This window comes from Sus scrofa, chromosome 6 (assembly GCF_000003025.6).
Source record: "Sus scrofa isolate TJ Tabasco breed Duroc chromosome 6, Sscrofa11.1, whole genome shotgun sequence".
In the NCBI taxonomy this organism is placed as follows: Eukaryota; Metazoa; Chordata; class Mammalia; order Artiodactyla; family Suidae; genus Sus; species Sus scrofa.
In genome coordinates, this window is record NC_010448.4 from 30559976 (window position 1) to 30571186 (window position 11211).

Below are 11211 nucleotides of genomic sequence, written 5' to 3' on the forward strand. Positions count from 1 at the left end.
TCTCCGTGACAGTGTCTGTGCACAGCAGATATTAAGTAGATGTTGGTAGCTGTCACTGTACATGATTTATCGTTCCTCCGAGGTTGCATTTTCAGGATGGGACAGAGAGATTTCTATCACTGCATTTTAACATTTGAAAGTGTTATTGCATGCTGGTTATTTGGATCTGTGTATTAACATAGTTCTAAATATCATTTTCAACGTATTAGGTCATTTTCATTGGCAACATGTCAGAGGCTGTGTAACACATCGAAAGGGGTTTAATTCATTGGCTGCGTGTCATAAATGTGGCACAGCACTGAGAATCAGACCGACAGTACCTGCTTTTAACTGTTGGACAGACCAGCAGGGTTTCCTTGGAGTTAGGTGACGTGCTGAACTGTTGCTTTTATTCCCTCAAAACCGATTTTCGAGTGGCCCCATTGCACAGTGGCTTGGCCGTCACTCTGTTATGCAGAGGCCTAAACGGGGCACTTGGAATGTTGCAGAAAGAGTTCCTAGAGAGCCTAGCTCGTCCACCAGACCCCACATGGCTGCCATGGTCTTCCTTGGTGGGCTGCATTGTCACGGAGCCAGCCCCCTGGAGGGATGCTCCTGAGGTTGCTTCCAGACATGTAACATCGCAAACCGTGCTGGGCTGCACGGCCTCATCTATCTAGTCTAAGGTGCTTTTACAAGCATTTTTCTAGATTAAATTCCTAGCAGTGGAGTTTCGGGGTTAGAAGTTAAGGATATTTGCAATTTCCATAGATATTATCAAACTGTCCTTCAAACCCGTTGAACCAACACATTCTCACCCACAGTGGATGCTTACTTGATATCGTCAAACATCTTCATTTCTACCGACATGATAGCTAAGATCCATTCTTCCGTAGTTGCTGTGACTTGTATGTTTGTAATTACGACTGTGATTAAACACCATTTCATCCATTTGCTCCCTGTTTATATTTTTTAGTTCTGGGTGCTAATTGCCTATTCATAGCCTTTGTCCACTTTTCTGCTGGGTGTGTCTTTTTCCAATGAAACCCTTTGGCAATGAAGGAAACGAGCCCTTAAGGCAAATATTTTCCCCAGTTTACCTTTTGTCTTTTGGCTTTGCTTGTAGTATTTTGGTCCAACCTAAGTTTTTAAATTTACATGTGTTTCAGTTTCTCAACAAAGAGGAAATTTGTTGAGAGTTGGACTAAATCTCAAGATCCCTTTGCGTCAACAGAAGACTCTACAAATACTAACAGACACCAAAGGAGAGGAAGGCAGGTCCAGTGCTGGGTTTTTGCAGACTTTACCAGGTAGGTGAAGGCTGCTTCTATGGTCTAGGCCTTTTCAAGAATTCTGTCATCTCTCCTGTAAAATACTCTGCTCGGCATTGTAGCAGCTGAACAGTGGACGTTACAGTCAAGGTATGATTTTTAAAGTATTTTTTAAACTGCTTTTATTACTGTTATAAAAGTCATAGGGTTCACTATAGTGATTTGAGTTTTTAAAATCCAGCCTCTGGCCCCATGCCTCCCCCTCAGAAATGTGCCAGGTGAGTCCTTCGATGTTTGGGATAAAGGAACGTGGGTCACAAAGGGATGAACCTCCCCAGAAGGCTTGATGGGCTCGAGGATGCTCTAAGGCTTCCTTGGAGGCAGGGAGAGAAGGTGAGAACTTGGAATGAAGACCTGAAATGACTTGGAGATATTTTTGCATAATTTACCATGTAGCTTTAAACTTCGTGGAAAACATGAGTCCTCCTACCTTTAAACTTTCTCATCTATAAAACTTAATCTATTAAGGAAAAGTCCAGCATCTAAAGGAGAGAGCTTCTCAGAACCTCCATGTGCAAATGAATCACCTGGGGATCTCGTTTGAATGTAAATGCTGGGGCTCGGTGGGGGGCTCGGGTAGGCCTGAGATGCCGCATTTCTACCCAGCTGCCTGGCCCCAGACCTCGCAGGAACCAGGCTCTAAAATACAAATCTCCTGAACACATTCCCTTACTGGTATTGTGTGTGCATATACGCATGCTCTCTCTATGTCTTTCTAGTCCTGCTTTCTAAAACATTAATTGAGAAGTAGGCCATTGTTACAGAAGCCACAGCGCACGTCATGAAAAAAACAGTGGGTACAAAGGCAAAACATTGACAAATTGATACTTTCTTGCTTGGTCACGCCTGATTTAAGGAAATGAACCCAAAATGGGCTGTGTGAATTGGAAATTGACTTCAACCACATTTAAATTGTTCTCCTTTAAAATATTAGCGCTTGAGTGTGTAAACCAATATTTATTTTCTAATCAAAGGTTTGCGGCAAATTGTTTATAAATGAAAGAAATGAGGAAAGAATGCTTTAAAATGTTTCTAGTAATAGAAATGGAAATAGGATATTTTAGTTCTTTAAATGGCAGACACAGGCCTCAACTAAAATTCATCCTGTTCAGGGAAGAGGAAATCATATGAAAAACTGGTCATAGTATAAAAAAGCTCAGGCCGGCACCTCTCTGCCAGGGATCATGATAAATATTTTTCAGTAGAAAAAAAAGTTGGAAGATCCAGCCACATTAAGGGAGAATCTATTAGCAGAATAATTGTATAGAGAGGACCCCTTAAGAAAAGCTTCCAAAATTCCATTATCTTAACTGTCACTCGCCACTTGGAGTTGTCTCGGCTGTGTGTTTTCATGAATTACCAGAGCTGTTTGTTTTTTCCTTTATCAGTCATCACCCTGTCAGCCGGGCCATTCATAACAACTTCTGGCAGCTCATCAGAGTTCAGAGCCTGGCTAGGACCCTATCAACCCTCACACCTCATTGTGTGAGACTGTTTACCAGCATTGCCTTTTTCTGTAAATATTACAAACAGAGCCCTGAAAGTGGAGATGTGTGAAAACAAAATGGACAAATCTTGTAGCAGTTGGGCTGAGATGGCAGCTGCGGGTGGGGGAGGGGGAGGGACCGAAAACTTCCAAGTCCTGTGTTTTCTTTATTGGGCTGAATACCGCCTAGTCATCGGGCTTGAATTCTTGTGTATGCTGGCCAATTAGACAGTATTTAATTTGCCTTAACATTCGTGTCAGTTTGGTGAAAGTGAGACTTTGTAATTAGGGAGTTCAGATCGGGCCTCTGTCACAGTTCTGCTCACTTCCTCTCATTTAATGCCCCCCTTTTTCAGTGTATTATCACATTTGATGTGCTGAGTTCCCCCCGCTGTCTTTTATGCTTGACTCGTGACAAGGTGGCCCACGTTACACAGCCAACAGCAAATGGACTCAGTCTCCTGGATTTAACGGCCTGAAGCTTCTGCCAGATTCACCCTTCAGAAATAGTTTCCTTTTTCAAATGAATGTCAACCATTCTCTACTGAAGCTAATATCACCACCTTGCAAATGGGTATGATTTTCTTTGTTGTTGTTCTCTGTTTTTACTGAAGTTATGTATGCACAGATTTTGAAGTGTCAGATTGTTCCAAGTTTTGTGATGGCAATAGCCATCTCCCCAGCCCCAGCCCCTCCCTGGAGGCAACTGCTTTCAATAATGGCGGCAGATTATTTAGAAAATAATTTCACAGTGAGAATATAGATTGTTTCGCTTTACCTGTTCTTTGATGTTACAGAAATGGGATCACAGGGCTGTGACTTGCTTCTTCCACATACTGTGAAGGTGGGTTTTCTTTTAATTACTTTTTTAAAACCAAGTATGCTTTATGTACAATAAATGCACAGATGCTCAACATACAGTTCGATACGTTTTGACAAATAAATACGCCCACGTAACTGTATACCAAACTCCGGAACATTTCCACCCGCCCAGAAAGTCCCCCGTACACCTTTGCAGTCAGTCCCCTTTCATGAAGCCATCACTTTTCTGATTTCTTTCATCATGGGTTAGATTTACCTGTGCTAGAACTTTCTATTTGGCATCATACAGTAGGAACTCTTTTGTGCCTGGCTTCTTTTGCTTAAAATGATATCTTTGAAATTCATGCAGAACTTTATTCCTTTTAACTACCAAGTAGTATTCTATTGTATGAGAATATTACCCCCCCCTTTTTTTTATCAGTTGACTTGTTGATGCTCAGTTGCTTCCATTTTGGGGGTCTATTGAGTTGCCTTTTTATTATTGATTCGTAAAAGTTATGCATATTCTAGCTAACAAGTTCTTTGTCAGAACTAGGCTTTGCAAATATCTTTCCCAGTCTGTGTTTTATCTTTTCATCTTCTTAATGGTGCCATTCAATGAGTGGAAATTTATAATTTTGATTATGTTCATTTTTTGGATTTTTTTAGTGACTCGTGCTTTTTGTATCCCGTCAGAGGACTCTGCCGACGAGGAGACTGTGCCGATATTCTCTGACATTCCCCTTTAGAAAGCACTGAAGCTGTTTCTAGTTTCAAATTGTGCAGGAAGGCTTCCTATCGAAATCTAATTTTTGTGTATGGTGCGAGGTCAAGGTTCTTTTTTTTTTTTAATGTGGACGTACAGTTGATCTAGCATCATTTGTTAGGAAAGTTTTCCTTTCTCCATTGAGTGAGTGTTTGTGTGTGTGTATTTCAGGACTTTCTTCTGCCTCACTAACTTGTTTATCTATCTTTATGTAGGTAACAGTGTCTTAATTATTATGGTTTTTAAGCACTCTTTAAAAGCAGGTAGGATAAGTTAAATTCGTTCTTCTTTCTAAGGTTATTTTTACCATTCTTCATCTTTTGCATTTTCATGTACATATATAATCAGCTTGTTAATTTCTATTCCAAGCCTCATGGAATTTCAGTTGGGACTGCACTGAATTTATATATCAATTGCACTGAAATTGTAGATCAATTTTAGCAATATCAATTTTTCCCATCCTTAAGTTATATGGCTTAAGTTTTTATTTAATAACTTTCTATGATATGTAGTAGTTTTTATTTTATATTTTCATATTTTTATTTTATTTTTTGTCTTTTTAGGGCTACACCTGTGGCATATGGAGGGTCCCAGGCTAGGGGTTGAGTTGGAGCTACAGCTGCCAACCTACACCAAAGCCACAGCAATGCCAGATCCAAGCCACGTCTGCCACCTATACCACAGCTCATGGCAATGCCAGATCCTTAACCCACTGAGCAAGGCCAGGGATTGAACCTGCATCCTCATGGATGCTAGTCAGATTTGTTTTCACTGAACCACGATGGGAACTTCTGTAGTAGTTTTTAGAATATGAGTTTTACCTATCTTTATTTTTGAGTATTTTATGTTTTTCCTATAGTTATAAATGAATTGCTCTTTAATTTTGTTTTCTTAGAGTTTTCTAGGAAAATATTAAAATATAATATTATGTATATTGACCTTAATTCCTATAACTTTGCTAAATTCGCTTCTTAGTTCTAGTCGTTTTGGGGGGGTAGATTTCGTAGACGGTTTTATATTAGTTTGGGTCAACTGCAAAAAAAATATTTTGCTTCTTTTTAAAAAGATTTGTATACCATTTTTTTCTTACATTGTTGTGCTAGATAGGGCTTCCAGTATATTGTTGAATAGACATGGAGAGAGTGGATATCTTGTTCCCGAACTAAGAAGCATTCAGTATTTCACCATTAAGTGTGACACTAACTGTTGTTTCTTCGTATATGCCTATGATCATGTTGATGAAATTCCTTTCTTTTCCGATTGTTTTGAGAATTTTTTTTTTCATGAATGGGTGTGACATTTTGTCAAAAATGTTTTCATATCAACTGAGATGTTATTTTTTTCTCTTTGATTCTGTTCATGTGATGAATTACAACTATTGATTTGATAATGCAAAACCAACCTTATAATCCTGGCATAAGCTCCACTTATTAATAACATTTATCATTTTCATATAATGCTGAATTTGATTTGTTAATATTTTACTGAAGACTTTGTGTATTTATTCATGTAGGATACTGGTCTATAATTTTCTTGTAGTGTCTTTGTCAGGTTTTGGTAACAGAGTTATTATCCTGGCCTCATTAAACTATGTGAAAAGCATTTTATTCTATTTTCGCAAAGAGTTGGTATAACTGTGGTATTAGTTCTGTCCTTAAACCTTTGATAGAATTTGTGAGTAAAGCCATCTGGGCTTGGGGTTTTCTTTGTTGAAAGGTTTTTAATTATGAATTCAGTTTTGAAAATGGATATAAAGCTCTTTGAATTTTTTATGTCTTCTTGTGCTAATTTTGGTAAGATGTGCTTTTCGAGGAATTTGTCCACTTGCTCTAAGCTGTTGAATTTATAGGCATAAAATCATTAATGTTTTTGTCTTCTTGGAGAATTGAATCCCTTTTCATTATGTAATAAGCCTCTCTATCACTGGTAATATTTCTTGTCTGAAGCCTACCTACTTTGATAGTAATAAAGCTCCTTCAGCTTTCTTTTGAGTAGTGTCTGTATGGAGTATCTTTTTTTCATCCTTTTGCACTTAATCTTTTTATGTCTTTATATTCAAAGTGGATTCTTACAGGCAATATATAGTTGGGTCCAGCTTTTTATCTAATCTAACAATCTATCTTTGAATTAGTGTGGCTTACATTTAATGTGATTATTGATACGGTTGAATTAAAATCTGCCGTCTAGCCAGCTGTTTTCTGTTTGTTCCATTTGTTCTTTGTTTCCTTTTTCCTTTCTTTTTCCCTCCTTTTTGATTAATTGAGCTTTTTTTTTTTTATGATTCAGTGTTATTTCCACTGTTGGGATTATCATGTGTACCTCCTTTGAAAAAAATTTAGTAGTTACTTTAGGGTTTTATTTAATCAAAGTCTACATTCAAATAATATCCTGTTTCATGTCTAGTATAAGGGCAATGATATATCCCCAATTTCTCCCTCTCATTCTTGTTCTATTATTGCTGCATATTTACTCTTGCATATGCTATAAATACACAATACTACTTTTCTCTTTTTTTTTAGGGCTGCACCCACGGCATGTAGAATTTCCCAGGCTAGGGGTCGAATTGGAGCTACAGCTGCCAGCCTAGGCCACAGCCACAGCAATGCAGGACCAGGCCACATCTGCGACCTACACCACAGCTCGTGGCAACCCTGGATCCCTGACCTACTGAATGAGGCCAGGGATCAAACCCACATCTTCATGGATACTAGCGGGACTTGTTTCCACTGCGCCACAACAGAAATTCCAATACTACTATTTTTGCTTTAGGTAGTTATCTTTCAGAGCAATTAAAAATAATAAAAAAATGAAATTTTAACTTTGTGTACCTTAAGTTATTCCATTTCTAATGCTCTTAATTTCTTTGTGTAGATTCACATGTCTGTCTGCTACTATAATATTCCTTCTGTCTGAACAACTTTCTTTAACATTACTTGTAGTGTGGGTCTACTGACAATGAATTCATTCAGATTTGTTTTTTGTTTGGGGTTCAGGAAAGCCTTTATTTCTCCTTTTTTTTTTTTTTTTTTTTAAAGCTTCTCCTGCAGCATGCAGAAGTTCCCAGGCCAGGGATCAAATCCACACCATAGAAGCAACCAGAGTGACTCTCCTTTCTTCTTGAAAGACATTTTTGCTGGGTATAGGATTCTGACTTGATAGGTTTTTGTTGTTGTTCAGCTACAGAGACCTCATTCCTCATCTTCTATGTAGTGTAGTTTCTGGAGAAGTCTGCTGTAACACTTTCATTTTTATTTCTCTGTGTGTTACTTGTCCTTTTTTCTGGCTGCCTCATAACTTCCATTGTCTCTGGTTTTCAGCAGCTTGAATATGATATGCCTGTGGTATGGGATTGCTTTTGGGAGGGGAACATTTATTCTGCTTGGTGTTTTTTGAATGTCTTGGAATTGTTTAGTGTCTGTCATTCATTTTAGAAAATTCTTGTGTATTTTCCCTTGCGTTTTTTTCTTCCCAGATGCCACTTGCACATAGGTTGGATCTTCTGGTATTGTCCCCTATCTCCTGGGTGCTCTGTTGTGTTTTTTACCCACTGCCTCTCCTTCCTCACTGTTCTGCAGTTCATACCAGCACTGTTTTAAATCCAGTGTCCACATATGTGAGGGTCAGACTGAAGAAACTTTGTCACTGTTGTGTCCTCTCTTACTCTCCAAATCCTGTGGGTTTATCCCTTTAAAAGATTGTTTTCTGCCATTACAGCCTCTTGGAAGGGAGTCAGAGTAGATGCACATAGGCCGTCTGCCATCTTTATATGGAGGTTAGTGTGAATTTTATTATGTAAATTAAGCATAATGGTGATAAGGACTAACTTTCCTATTTTCTTTGAAATCTATTATATCATACTTCCTCATTTTAAAGGACTTTTGCATTCTCAAAAATGAGGAAAAGAATCAAATAATAATGGCTAGCTTTTATAATAAAATACTTATATGTTAGTGTTGCAAATGCTGCTGTTGTATTAACTAATTTAATTCTAACAACAGCTTTATAACATAGGCCTTCTTTTTTTTTCTTTTTTACAGATGAAGATAAACAGAGCACAGAAGATTAAGTAATTTTTCCAAAGATGCAGAAATAGAAAATGACAGAACTTGGCTTCTTAGCCACTATATTCTAGCTGCCTCCAACACATGGGAAGATAGTAGCTTTCAGGTAACGTCTTTGCCTTTGGTCTCTGCAATCCTTTATGTACTACTATTACCTCTCTAAGAATCTTAATTTATTAATCAGCAAGTGCTATTCGGTGCCTGTTATGTGCACAGAATGGTTTGTTCACTGTGGAGGTATAAAGAAAGGCGTCAGGGCTACTTCCTTCAGGAAGTTTACATCTCTCCAAGAGAAAGCCCCCACGTATCTGAAAATAAGCATAATGGTACAGAGTAATATCATCATTCAATAAAATGAAAGCTTGATTTGATCTGGGTGCTCAGAAAGCTCAAGAAACTGATTAAAAACAGTGACAGTTGTTTACTTAGTAAGAGTTTACTTATTGATATTTCCTCCACAGAGAGAATTAACTGGATTGTCTATAAGCTCAAAAGATCTTTGTAAAAGTTTAAAGTGGGAAGAGTCAAATTCTTGGTCACTGTGGTTTATAGATAAATAGGAAGGAAGGACAGGAGGGAGAGCGGGAGGCAGGCAGCAGGCCTTTTATCTCAACTACATTCTTTCCTCCTCGTCAAGATGGATAACCGAGGATGAGTACGTGTTAACACTGAGTGTTCTCTATTATTTCTGGAATGACCAGGAGTAAACAAAAGGTTTATAGATGCTATGGCATCTTTAGATTGGCTAGCATGGTGGCTGACTCCTAATAGAGACCTATCAAATATTTATTGTTCCATGTATTTAATGAATAAAATTGAAGAAACCTAAGGTGGATCATTTTATAGTCGATGAAGAAAAATCCTCATGAGTTTGTATTTTAATTTGAAGGCATTTTCCCAGTGCAGTGCACATCACATCTTAGGGAGAAAGTTGCAGTCAATCTGTTATCCTTATCCAGAAGCTCCTTAGGATTAAGGAATGAGACTCATTCATAGTTTATGACCACTCCCTTCCCAGTGCAGTACCCAGAAGACAGTAAGTATTTATTTGATGGAAATGGTTGTTGGATGGAAAAATGAATCATTTGTCAGTATCTGGTTTGATGCTGAAGGAAGTCTTAAGTGCTCTGTAACCACCTGTCCTAAGGGTTGGTTCTACATAAAACTAACAGTACACAAGAGCAGTTTTTCAGGAAAAACTTGATAAGGTAGTAGTCAGACCATTTACTGTGAAGCCAAGCAGACCCAGAGTCTAGTCCCATTCCTGCCACTTAGTAGCTAGCTGTATGACCTCAGGAAAGTTGTGTAACCTCTCTAAGTCTCAATTTCCCAGTCTTTCAGTTTGGAGCAGTGATAGTATTTCACATGTTCGGTGTAAAGATTAAGTAAGATACTCCTCACTGTGACTAACTACACTAAGTGCTCGACCAATGGTAAATAAATAGTTATTCTACAAAGATCTCAGGAGTTGAGGCTGTGGCCATTTGGATCTGTAAAGGATCCTGACCAAAGTGCGGAAATCTAAAACACATATGCTTCCTGTGTTTCTCTTTCCTTGCTTTAGGGATTTTGAGTGACATTTGTTTGGCTTTATGAGTATGTGGGAAGAGATGGGATGGGACAGGAGCTGGAAATTCTTTCCACCTCTAGAGAATGCCCTCTACCAAGGATTTCTGCTAACAGGGCCCCATAGGCCCACCCTATCAGCTGAGGATGAAAGCAGCCAGAGACAATGGGATATGACACAGTAATGAGTTCTCATTTGTCAGGTGTCAGCTTGCCGATATGGTCTAAGGCTATGGTGTTCAATAATTCCTAGAAATTGGTAATAACGATACCATTTACACGGCAGCTCCTCTGGCAGGTTTCAGAGCAGCTCCACATACACTATCTGTTTTAATTTCCACCACAATGCAGGAGGAACCTGAAATAAATATTATCATTCCCATTGTATAGATGAGTACATACATTCTAAAAAGCAAAATGACCATACCTGAGATCACTCAGTTGCTCAGGCATTGACCTCAGACTTGACCCTCACTCGGGGGTCCTTATTTTATTTCCATGAAACTAAATGGCCTGTTTCTTCTACAGAATCTCTCTGGCATTTTGATTCTTAAGTGTGCTTGTATCCATGCTAGACCCTTAAGAATGTGCGTTTGTAAGATCATTTAGTAATCAGTTGCAGCAGCTAAAAGGGGCAGCCAGTTTTTTTGAAACCTTATGTGTCTTTTTGGACCAACAGGGAACAAAATTATTCATCTTGATACAGCAAGTCTTCAATGATGTCAATAGGAAAACAGCCACAGCCATGCTAAAGGCTTCAAGCACCACCGGTTTTGTCCAGAGGAGGCCATGGTTATTCTGGTGAAGTACAAGGCCGAGGTCATTTTGAGCTGTCACTCTCTTGAGGGTCCGAGTCTATGAAGCAGAGTAAGCTCAGGACCTACAGCACTGGACCTCTAGGAGGGCAACCTCACCAGCAGATGAGGTCATGATGGATGATTCCTAATTATGGAGTCCTTTTCATCTCTCAGTTTATATTCTGAGTTTCTACCTAGAATAAATTCTACTGTTTCTCATTAACGCACTCACTGTCTTTGTTTTGAATGGAAAAGGGGGAAAAAATATGTTTAAACCTCTGCTACCAGCATACAGAGTATGCCGAAAGAGGCATATCTGTTTCCATCCCGAGTCACATTAATCTTTACAGTTCTCCAAAGTAACTAATTATTGTGTGGTCGGCTCCCTGTTTGTATGGATGGGTAGTAGGTATCCTTTATGAGT

General features: G+C 38.7%; 1 long non-coding RNA gene across 9 annotated transcripts in view; it reads left to right on the plus strand.

Moving 5' to 3' along the window:
* The window catches only part of LOC102165609, a 55828-nt gene extending 44818 nt beyond the window's left edge, over positions 1-11010 (plus strand). For 8 of the 9 annotated variants that reach the window (XR_002344583.1, XR_002344588.1, XR_002344590.1 and 5 more), the window contains 5 exons: positions 1149-3370; positions 3594-3640; positions 8078-8135; positions 8401-8530; positions 10670-11010. This is a non-coding gene — a long non-coding RNA (uncharacterized LOC102165609). The remainder of the gene's footprint in view (positions 1-1148; positions 3371-3593; positions 3641-8077; positions 8136-8400; positions 8531-10669) is intronic. The other variant, XR_002344587.1, reaches the window with a different exon arrangement.